This window comes from Salmo salar, chromosome 04 (genome assembly GCF_965601325.2).
Source record: "Salmo salar chromosome 04, fSalSal1, whole genome shotgun sequence".
Lineage (NCBI taxonomy): Eukaryota > Metazoa > Chordata > Actinopteri > Salmoniformes > Salmonidae > Salmo > Salmo salar.
This window is the reverse complement of record NC_138294.1, coordinates 41,701,996-41,714,106: the sequence shown is the minus strand read 5'-3', so window position 1 is coordinate 41,714,106 and position 12,111 is coordinate 41,701,996. Positions and strand designations below refer to the sequence as shown.

The window sequence follows — 12,111 nt, the reverse complement described above, 5'->3', positions numbered from 1 at the left end:
AACTCTCTCACCATAGCAAACAAAATTTCCAGTCAGACGGTCGTATTGCCTGTGTCTGCGTAACGTAAGTGTCCAAGGCTCTGACTGGTCACAGCACACTTGTAGAAAAACAACCAGTTCACCAGCAGTCGTGGGAGGGGCGTGTATGAGGGCGAATGTAAGGGCCCGTTCACGTCTGTCAGACAGGACCGTCGGCAAGAATGAGGGTTTAACACAGAGGGTGACACTCCTCTTGTCTGGACCCATTCGGAAACAATCATTGCTCACTGAAAAAAACATGAAGTTCACTCACCTTCTTAGTGGAGGTACAGTAATAGCCAACTCTAGGGGCTCGAGGGTGGCTTTTCAAGCACTGACAGCACTACGTCAAAGTTCCAGCTTGGCGCCGATCAGGCCATTGCCTTCATAAACTTGTAGAGCAATGGGTAGCCACCCATGGGTCCTTCCTGGCCTTCCTCATTGCATGCAGAGATAGCAGCTAGATACACTCTCAATGTGGATGCCGCTCGGCCCGCATCGTGCAGTGACAGTGAAAACCGTCAAACTGTTTCCAAATATGATTGTCAGAATATGCCCCACTGCATTTGCTACGACGCGTTGGTGAAGGAAGCCCTGGCACACCGCAACGTGTTCACCACATTGTCTTTAAGGCCTAGACTGGTCCACTAATGCCTCTCAGAGGCCAAGCCCAAAGCTGGAGGCGGTGCGGGTCTGGATGACAGTGTCGAGCCTGAGAGAGCAGGTCAGGCCTTAGTGGCAGCAGCCATGGGGTTCCCGAGAGGAGAGACAACAGGAGGCTGAACCATGGTGGTCTTGGTCAGTATGGAGCTATCAAGAGCAGCTGGTGGCCCATCAAGCTGACCCTGTCTAAAGTAGCTGTGATGAGGGAAAATGGTGGGAACACATGAATCGTGAGCAAGGGCATCGAGAGCCAGCTTGGACAATGAGTGTTTTCCTGAGATGCAAACAGGTCCACCTATGCTCTCCCAAAGCTGTAGTACCACCTGAGGGTGTAGACTTTTGTCCCCCTCCGGCAGGCTGCCTCTCAAGAGCGTGTCCGCTGCATTGTTCAGGACCCCGGGGATATGTGCTGGTCGCAGCGATGCCAAGCGGGCCTGAGCCCACGGAAAGAGCTTCCGCGCTGCGATCGCAGTCCTCCCTGGTGATTGACCTACGCCACTACTGTGGTGCTTTTCGATCAGGCCAGGACATGCTGTCCTACCAGGTAGGGCTGGGACTGTTGGGAGTGCTAGGCTAACCGCCTTGAGCTCCAGCACATTGATGTGTTGACCACTCCATGGGGGGCTCTAGCGGTCACTGACCTCCATGCCTCTGAACACTTCACCCCAACCTGTCAGAGAGAAGTCGGTGCACACCAGCTCTCTGCATTGGACTCTGCTTAGGCTCACTCCCTTTAACAGGAAGGAGTGCCATAGCCACTTCGATATGGTCCAAACATGCACTCGTCACCAACAGCTGACGGTGTCTGTGTTGTTTTGGCTGCTGGCCGCGGGAGTTGAACCATGGCCTGAGGCAGAGAATGCCCAGCGGAATCAGCAGTGAAGCCACCGTCAGTAGACCAAGTAGCTGTTGGCACTCTAACACTGACACGGCTCGTCTGAGCCGGATTATGCTGAGGTAGGATAGGATTGTATTACGCTCACCTGAGGGATATGTGCCATCATGAGAGTCAAGTCTATTGACATCCAAGATAAATCACCACCGGGAAGGGGTCAGGTGACTCTTCTTTATCAGGGTGAGGCCCAGACTTTAAATGTGGTTTGAGAGGGTCCTGCTCCCAGGATGAGGCAGACTAGCTAATCGTCCAGGTAAGGCAGTTACTCCTCCAGTAGAATGCGTCACCACAGCAATAAGGCAAAGGTCGGCCGTCCAGCCCAAATGCTGCAGTTAGTGTCCACCTTGCAATATGAGAGTCTGTTCGGATAGGTTCTGGTCCAGAACTCTCTCCATAGTAAATTAAAAACGGATGATATATTGCCTGTGTCTGTGAAAAGTGTCCATTGCCCTAGCTCACCTAGGGGGAAGCCCCTAGCTCACCTGTAACAATGGGAGGGGTGTATGTGGACTGTAATGGCTGGTTAACATGTCTGTCAGACAGAACCCTTGGCCAGAATGAGGGGTTAGGATGGAGGACAACACTCCTTTCATCTGAACTCATTAGGAAACATTCAGTCAACCAGGACACTAGAACACCCTGAGACATTAGAGGCGCCAGAACTATAGTGGTGGCCGGCATCAGAATTGGAGTTCGGAGGCTTCCATTTAGTACCCATGGGGACTCCACTTGGGGACTCCACTTGCCTCTCTGAGTTTGGCCTTTGGGCCTGTGAGAAGCTGTCAATGCCAGCGTCAAGCAAATCAGGATGACTGCTGCGACCCTTCTTAAAACGCAGTTCGCTGCCTGTGAGCAAGGACACCTTGCATTTCTCAAGGCGAAACAATACTGGATATGGTTGTTTCTTTCTGTGGAAAGAAGAGAAGGGTAGTGTATATCCTGCAGTGTAACAGAAAAAGATGGCAACCCCAGATACACAGTGTTAGACCAGCAGTGTAATCGAGCTGTTATGGGAGTTTCTAAGGGAAACTAGGATAGTTAGTGTCTGTACTGTAAAGGAGTATAACAGAAAACTATCACAACCCAGCTACCCACTGTGTGAAAAAGTATAATTTCACTATGGTGGGGCTAGCATATACCCAGCCTAATACTGGAAAATTAAGCCTACAGTGTATATGACTATGTGTCTATAGTATACACTGCACAATACTGTATGATTAAGATCACTACGGACCTACAGTATTATCCTTTGTGTCATACACTATCTGAAGGAGAGGAGATGTGAAAGGCTGTATCTTTTCCTTGTGGAAACAAATTAAGCCAACAATGTAATATACTATGTCTATTGTAAACACTGCGCAATACTGTATAATAGTGAAGATTACTTCAGACCTACAGTATCAGCCTTAGTGTATGAGACAAATCTTATTTCTTGCTTTATACGTGTGGGTCGGCTATAACTCACGCCACGTTTATATCTTATTTTCTTGCTTTATACGTTGGGGTTCAGGTTGGCTGGACTTAAGGGAAAGTGTGCTTAGTCCTGCAATGGTCACCTCTCGTTGAACTAGCTTAAACCAGGAGGGTTACGGTGGACAACTAGGATAACCCCTCAGCGCCGCAATACTGGTCGACCAAACCGAGTACTGCCCAGGTTGGTGAACTGTCACAAGTAATTAAAACGAAGACAAACGCCAAACAAGATGGCACAAGCCAAGCTATTGAATAGCAGCGGGTATAATTCTGCGTTCATACACGCTAACATAGAGTTCTTACCATGTGAATCCTCTTTGGAATGAGCCGAGAAAAGGAAGAGGTGGAAGTAGTGCAGCGGCAGCCATTTAAGGAGGTCAGCCGCAGCACTACCCGGTACAAGGTACATGGAACTAATCTGAAAATCATTACTCGGAATGTATCCTGCCGCACAGAAGGATACCATATTGGAGTGATCCAATTTAGTGCTACATAACGTATTTGAGTGAACATTAGCAAGCCAGCGGCAAATGAAACAGGAAGTGAATTTTCTCCTCTCCTTCCCTCACCCTTGTTTTTGCTTGCAACTATCACTGTCTAGCTGGCTAGGTTTAGGATATTTACTACGACAAACGTAGTTATGTTATCGACATATGGCAGGACACAAATAAAATGTAGCTCGCTTATTTTGCCAGCTAGAAAGAAATAGGCACAAATTAATTCAGAAACGGAGGGAGAGGATAGCTAACGCAGGCTTCTGCCTCTTCAAGTAGCGTTGCAACCAACATTATTCAGCGCTGCAAATACAGACTTTTTAACTAAATAATTTTGTCTTTCAAGTGACATTATTGATACAACATTGCCAATGTCAATTTAACAACTCTTACCTCAACTGATCCACCTGGTTTCCATTTTGAATCTCTTTACAGTCATCTAGGACAGGGGTGTCACTCAATCAGCGCAAGTGCCACATTGAAAAAACTACGAATTTGTGGGCCAGACAGCCTATTATGTTTGTTTGTACCAAAAGTCGTGCATACAACTGCGAGCCAAACTGGCCATTGTTTTATTAGAATAAAATATGGCCCTTTATAATGTCCACGTATGTACATAGGATGCTGTATATAGCATTTGAACATATTAAAAGAAAAGAGGTCAATAATATTTGTCTAGCCTTTGTTGCCATGCTTGTAAATGTGCGTAATATGATACGATCCTAATCCAAAAATATTTAATAACTTCAAATATCAAAAACGCAGCTAGGTTGTTGTAACATTTCAACTTAAAACATGTTTTTCATTTTTTTGCACTGCATAGATCACCGGTGCGGTTGAATACAGCATTGCTGTATGGTGCACTCAAAGACATGGACATTTAGCCTACAACACCTTTAAACTTTCGGTCCGGTAGAAGATTCAGTCAGTGCCATTAGTGATGATATGATACAGCACACTGGCTGGCTCGAGTATGGGTGTGTGTGTGTGGCAATGCACTGCTGTTTTGCGTGCAGCACATTGGCAGTGCTTGCTGTGACTTGTAGTGCAGCACATGGCGGGCTGTATGGAAGCGGGCCAAAATGAACTGACAACCCAAATCATTGAGCGGGCCGGATAGAAATGTGTCACAGGCCTGATTCGTCCCACGGGCCTTGTGTTTGACACGTGATCTAGGAGGATATGCTTCGTTACTGTTCATTGAAGTAAAAACTAAGTTACTGCCCATGAAACCCTGAACCAATTGTATCTACAGTACCAGTCAAAAGTTTGGACACACCTACTCATTCCAGGGTTTTTCTATATTTTTACTATTTTCTCCATTGTAGAATAATAGTGAAGACATCCAAAACTATGAAATAACACATATGGAATCATGTAGTAAGCAAAAAAGAGTTAAACAAATCAAAATATATTTTATATTTGAGATTCTTCAAAGTAGCCACCATTTTCCTTGACAGTTTTGCACACTCTTGGCATTCTCTCAACCAGCTTTATGGAATACATTTCAATTAATAGGTGTGACTTGTTAAAACTTCATTTGTGGAATTATTATCTTAATGTGTTTGAGCCAATCTGTTGTGACAATGTAGGGGTGGTATATATGCTTGCTGTTTGGGGTTTTAGGCTGGGTTTCTGTATAACACTTTGACATCAGCTGATGTAAAAAGGGATTTATAAATACATTTGATTGATTGATTGATTGTATACAGAAGATAGCCCTATTTGGTAAAAGACCAAGTCCATATTATGGCAAGAGCAGCTCAAATAAGCAAAGAGAAACAACAGTCCATCATTACTTTAAGACATGAAGGTCAGTCAATCTGGAAAATGTAAAGAACTTTGAAAGTTTCTTCAAGTGCAGTCACAAAAACCATCAACCGCTATGATGAAACTGGCTCTCATGAGATCCGCCAAAGGAAAGGAAGACCCTGAGTTTTCCGCTGAAGAGGATAAATTCATTAGAGTTAACCGTACCTCAGATTTCAGCCCAAATAAATGCTTCACAGAGTTCAAGTAACAGACACATCTCAACATCAACTGTTTCAGATGAGACTGCGTGAATCAGGCCTTCATGGTCGAATTGCTGCAAAGAAACCACTATTAAAGGACACCAATAAGAAGAAGAGACTTGCTTTGGCCAAGAAACATGAGCAATGGACAATAGACTGTTGGAAATCTGTCCTTTGGTCTGATGAGTCCATATTTTTGGTTCCAACTGCCGTGTCTTTATGAGACGCAGAGTAGGTGAACGAATGATCTCCACATTTGTGTTTCCCACCATGAAGCATGGAGGAGGAGGTGTGATTGTGTGAGGGTGCTTTGCTGTTGACACTGTCTGTGATTTATTTAGAATTCCAGGCACACTTAACCAGCATGGCTACCACAGCATTCTGCAGCAATACACCATCCAATTTGGTTTGGGCTTAGTGATACTATAATTTGTTTTTCAATAGGATAATAACCCAACACATCTCCAGGCTGTGCAAGAGCTATTTTACCAAGAAGGAGAGTAATGGAGTGCTACATCAGATGACCTGGCCTCCACAATCACCTGACCTCAACCCAATTTTTGTATTTTTTTTATTTAACCTTTGTTTAAGTAGGCAAGTCAGTTAAGAACAAATGCTTATTTACAATGACGGCCTACCCCTGTCCAAACCTAATGGACTCCCAATCACAGCCGGATGTGATGCAGCCTGGATTCGAACCAGGGACTGTAGTGACACCTCTTGCACTGTGATGCAGTGCCTTAGACCGCTGCACCACTCTGGAGCCCAATTGAGATGCTTTGGGATGAGTTGGATCGCAGAGTGGAGGAAAAGCAGCCAACAAGTGCTCAGCATATGTGGGAACTCCTTCAAGACTGTTGGAAAAGCATTCCAGGTGAAGCTGGTTGAGAGAATGCCAAGGGTGTGCAAAGCTGTCATCAAGGCAAAGGGTGGCTACTTTGAAGAATCTCAAATATGAAATATATTTTGATTTGTTTAACACTTTTATTGGTTACTAGATGATTCCATATGTGTTATTTCATAGTTTTGATGTCTTCACTATTATTCTTTAATGTAGAAAATAGTAAAAATAAAGAAAAACCCTGGAATGAGTGGGTGTGTCCAAACCTTTGACTGGTACTGTATTTTTAGCTCATGTTGTCATGTGTAAATAGCAATTTCCAGAAATGAAATTGGTGATTGGATGGCAGTGTTATTAAGGCTTTAAACCATCGTAACTATTATTTGAAATTAGAATGCTCCTGCTGGAAAGGGTTAAACAGCGGAAATGGTCCCAGATTTATTTGTTCTGTTTTGCCAACACTCTTATGGTTGTTGGGCCATGCTAAATCTTATATTCAATGTGACAATACAATGTGATGTTTGTTGATGTGTTGGTTTGTCTCCTTGAATGACTGAATCTCCTGGGGATGCTTTGGCAGTTGCAGTTAGTGTGGTTAGTATTCTCTCCATGGACTGGCTGTCAGTCAATTCAGTCTCTGTGGATTGGTTGTTCTCTCACCCAGGGTGCACCTGGCAGTCTCTGGGTCTTGTTGTTTGTTGACTTGACCTGTGACCGTTACTGTGATCCTCCTCACGCCTCACTAATCTTACTGCAGCCAGCCTCAACAGCTGGGACCATCAACTTGTTTTTCAGTTTAGTAAGATATCCCCAGTGAGCAAAATTGGTTGAAAGCCGACCTTTCAACATCTTTTTTAACATCTTTGCAACCAGGAAGACATATTTTCAATGTCTTGTGCTCATATATATGATGCTGTTGTTGTTGGAGAACAGTTCAGTTCATGAAGACTTCAATATGTTGGACCACCTTTGGAGCATGATTGTTTTTGTCCCAAAATAAAAAAATGGCCTGTAACACCATGGGCCTAAAAGGTGACAGAAAATTATGTTGTATGATGCAAGGAACCACCTCACAAAACTACATTCATTATTATCACTGGTATTGACAATGGAAGGCTGCTGGTCTCTGATCCCATGTATTATATCTCCTCCTGTTGTGGCCTTGAGCAAGACACATAACCCCCTACAAAGTAAAATACTGCACTGATAGGCTACTGTATAAAACACATGTCCGTCTATCTGGAGAGCTTCTGGGTGTGCAGGCTTTTGGTCCAACCCTGCTCAAACACATCAGAGTCAGCTTATTAAGGTCCTGTTTAGCAGCTGTTTGTTTACAATGTGGTATGTTTGAGCAGGGCTGAAGCAAAAGTCTGCACACCCAGTAGCTCTCCTGGAGGATGGTTGGCTAACCCGCAACATTACAATTACACCCCCCCCCCCCCCCCCAAAAAAGAAACTATTTCAATGAACCAGGGATCAAATGGTTAAGGTGGGCCGGGGTAGCTAACTCAGATCTATCTGTAAGGCTAAAATATTCAGTGTACAGGGGAGATCTTGACAGCAGAGGAGTTACTTGTCAATTAGGTTATTCTAAGAATATATTTTTACTTTGTCAGAATTGCATGACCAGTATTGAATAGAGGAGAATCCTAGCCAATTTTGAGTGCTTGAGAGACAGTTTTACAACCAGAGTATGCAGACAGTAGCGGTGTGTGTTGTGATGGCGCCAATGGTTAGGACTGCCGTCTTATTGGCCCTCAACCAATCATGCTATTTTTTTGTTTTTTGTGTTGTTCGTAACTTGTTTTGTACATAATGTTGCTGCTATCGTCTCCTATGACCGAAAATAGCTTCTAAACATCAGAATTGGGATTGCTCACCTCAAATTGGACGAAGAGTTTTTCTTCAATGAGTCGGACGCAAGGGATATACTGTTGACACCCGACCAGGCCCCGATCCCCGTGATTCGCTGGAGAAGGAAACGGAGATTTCGAGGCAAAAGATCAAGGTGCCTTGTGAGGACCAGGCGACGAGTTGCTAATCTGCCCTTGCCCTCCGTTCTGCTACCTAACGTTCAATCGCTAGAAAATAAATGGGACGAACTGAAAGCACATATATCCTACCAACGGGACATTTAAAAATGGTAATATTTTATGCTTCACCGAGTCGTGGATGAACGACAACATTAAGAACATAGAGCTGGCGGGTTATACACTCTATCGGCAAGACAGAGCAGCAGCCTCTGGTAAGACACGGGGCGGGGGCCTATACATTTATGTAAGCAACAGCTGGTGCACGATATCTAAGGAAGTCTCAAAGTTTTGCTCGCCTGAGGTTGAGTATCTTATGATAAGCGGTAGACCACACTATTTACCCAGAGAGTTTTCATCTGTATTTTTCGTAGTTGTCTACATACCACCACAGAGCGAGGTTGGAACTAAAACCACACTAAATTAGCTGTATTCCGCCATAAGCAAACAGGAAAACGCTCATCCAGAGGCGTGTACTGTATACTACACTGCTAGTTCACTCATACTCCCATGCTATTCTCCTACTCTCTGCTCAATAAAATCACAGAAAGTACTTACTTGAAAGACAGAGATCATGGCAAGATATAAACAATATTAGTACATGTAAAATGATTAAGGGAATTTTAAACTTGAGGTTAACACTTATGCTCAGGCAATATTTAAAATACATTTTAAAAAAGACAATAAAAAGCTTATTCAGATTCAGAAGGGGTTTTATTTTGTATTATTTAAAAAAAATGTATTTAACTAGGTTCTATGTAGAACCCTTCTTGACTTTCAAAGAATACTTCTTGCCTTCCAAAGAATCATCAAAGAACCCTTTCTTCCAAAAACGGTTCTTATGATGTTATTAAAGGTTTCCATTACAAAGAACCCTCATCTTCTAAAAAGAGTTCCTCAGATGAAAATGTTTTTATATTTAGAATTTTTTTTATTCGCCTCTTTGGAAGGACAAATATGTGAGTTTTTTTTTTACAGCTCTTTTGCTACATATACATATATTTTACATATACATTGTCCTTTTATATAAAGCAGTCACATAACAATAATACATTACCTAACATAAACTCTTTACCGTAATTTCCGGACTATTGAGCGCACCTGAATATAAGCTGCACCCACTGAATTAAAAAAAATATATAATTTTTAACATAAATAAGCCGCACATGTCTATAAGCTGCTTTACACAGGCTTTAACGAAACACGGCTTGTAACAAAAATAAATAGGCTTTAACGAAACACGGCTTGTAACAAAAATAAATAGGCTTTAACGAAACACGGTTTGTAACAAAAATAAATAGGCTTTAACGAAACACGGCTTATAACAAAAAATACAAAATTTGCAGTAAACAGTAGCCTACCAAGAAAGTCATTGGTCACTATCTTCCTCCTCCTGTGCACTGAAACCACTGAAGTCATCTCCTTTCAAAAAAATTGAAAGCAGGAAAAATCCATATATTAGCTCCGTCATTGTTTAAGCCGCGAGGTTCAAAGCGTGGGAAAAAAGTTGCGGCTTATAGTCCGGAAATTATGGTAATCCCAACCCTGAGTAAATTAGGATTGAGCAGATATTCCAATATATTTTCGATAACGCAAATGTGACATAACTCCTCCGTTTCTATTCATAATATCATTAATAAATATAATAACAACATTTTTTTCCCCATAAATAATAGTTTTTATTGATCAGTATATTTGAGTTTAACCATAACATTTTGTTGTAATATTTGCTCTATCTTTTCTTGAGGATAAAACAGAAATTTTAAACAGCTTTGTATGGCTTGTTTAAGAAAGGGCGATACTTTAAACAAAATTTCATATTCAATTAGTCGAAAATTTGAAATTGTAATCTGTATGAAGGCAAAAAGCAATTTTTGAACAAAGGATGAGCCTTTCTTAATAATCTACTGGAGAACCATTTTGGGTTTAAGTATAATTTATGTATGAGTGAAGCTTTTAGTGAGAGGTGTAAAGCTTAAATATTTTATAATTTTAACCCCCCAAACTCATATTCATTATTTAAATAGGCACGTTTAATTTTGTAAGTTGGCCTTCACACAGGTCTTTCTGTAAATTTTACATTATTATTATTAGGAAATAAATCCTTACAGTTAACATCATTCAGTGGAAATGGAGGAGACTGAAAAGAAAACATATGTAATGAACACGATGGGAGGCAGAGAGCTGGTTTCAAGCGCAGGGCGCAGCAGGTGTTTATTGGTAAAGGACCACAGGAGGAGGCAGGTAGCTGGATCCAGGGGCAGGCAAAAGTTCATACACAGGGGGTCCAAAAGGGCAACAGTACAGGCAGGGAAAAGGCTAGTAACGTCGTCCGGGAGATCAAGCAATAGGTTGATAACAGGAAATCTGATAGGCTAATGTACAGGCAGGGAATAGGCAAAAGGCGTCATAAGTGAGACAGGCCAAAACTATCATACACGGGAGGATTAAATTACAGGGAAAAACAGCGCTTCAAATATAAGTGTGTCACAAAACAAACAATACCTCACAATGACAGGGTGCAAAGAACTGAACTAAATAGTGTGTGATAATGACATACAGGTGTGTGAACAGGTGATCAGAATTCAGGTGATTGGGATCTGGAGAGTGTGCTGCGTTCAGGGGATCTATGTGATTGAGAGTGTGAGCTGGTGTTAAAGGAATTCTCTATCCTAATGATAATAATTAACAATCAATAAGCCTTGACTAATTCCCAAGGTTTGTAAGACAATTGGTTAAGAATAATTAGGCAAGGACTCAGCTTTCTGCAAAAGGTCTTGTACAGTTTATTCAGAGAACGTTCTGCCCAACATACACAAAGATGTTCATTTTATCCTCTCTCTCCGCTTACGCACACACCTCCACACCAACAGTAGATAACCTACCCCGCTTTAGGCGGCTGTATTTTTCCACAGTACACATACATTCCTTATCAACCTTGCCACCTGTCCTCTAATCTCCTACCAACTAAGCTGTTCCCAGGCCGTTGTTTCTCTCCCTAAGTTAGGGAGGCATCTTCTCCTGTTCCTTTCCCAAGGTCGTCTTATCAACTCTGCCCTGCTCATTTTGAAGTGGTAACAGTGTCTTAGTTTTAAACAGTCTACTCACCCACAGCCATAGCCTTTATAATTTCTAATACATTTCAACAGGTTATAGGTTTTCTGAGTGAAATCATTTAGTCAAACCTTTATCATATAATTTCCATTACAGCTGGGAAGTGGGCTGAAAAGTGAGCTGTGCTCAGGGGATCTAAACTCAGCAAAAAAAGAAATGTCCCTTTTTCAGGACCCTGTCTTTCAAAGATAATTCGTAAAAATCCGAATAACTTCACAGATCTTCATTGTAAAGGGTTTAAACACTGTTTCCCATGCTTGTTCAATGAACCATAAACAATTAATGAACATGCAGCTGTGGAACGGTTGTCAAGACACTAACAGCTTACAGACGGTAGGCAATTAAGGTCACAGTTATGAAATCTTAGGACATTAAAGAGGCCTTTCTACTGACTCTGAAAAACACCAAAAGAAAGATGCCCTGCTCACCTGCGTGAACGTGCCTTAGGCATGCTGCAAAGAGGCATGAGGACTGCAGATGTTGCCAGGTCAATAAATTGCAATGTCCATACTGTGAGACGCCTAAGACAGCACTACAGGGAGACAGGACGGACAGCTGATTGTCCTCGCAG

General features: G+C 42.4%; 1 protein-coding gene and 1 long non-coding RNA gene across 2 annotated transcripts in view; one reads left to right on the top strand and one right to left on the bottom strand.

The window, feature by feature from the left end:
* LOC106602891 (uncharacterized) overlaps nt 1-3,422 on the bottom strand; it is a 20,239-nt gene extending 16,817 nt beyond the window's left edge. The window contains exon 1 of the long non-coding RNA XR_001328321.3: nt 3,353-3,422. This is a non-coding gene — a long non-coding RNA (uncharacterized LOC106602891). The remainder of the gene's footprint in view (nt 1-3,352) is intronic.
* Nucleotides 1-12,111, top strand: part of LOC106602890 (forkhead box protein O1-A) — a 90,362-nt gene that overhangs the window by 28,103 nt on the left and 50,148 nt on the right. The gene's annotated exons all lie outside the window — the stretch shown is intronic.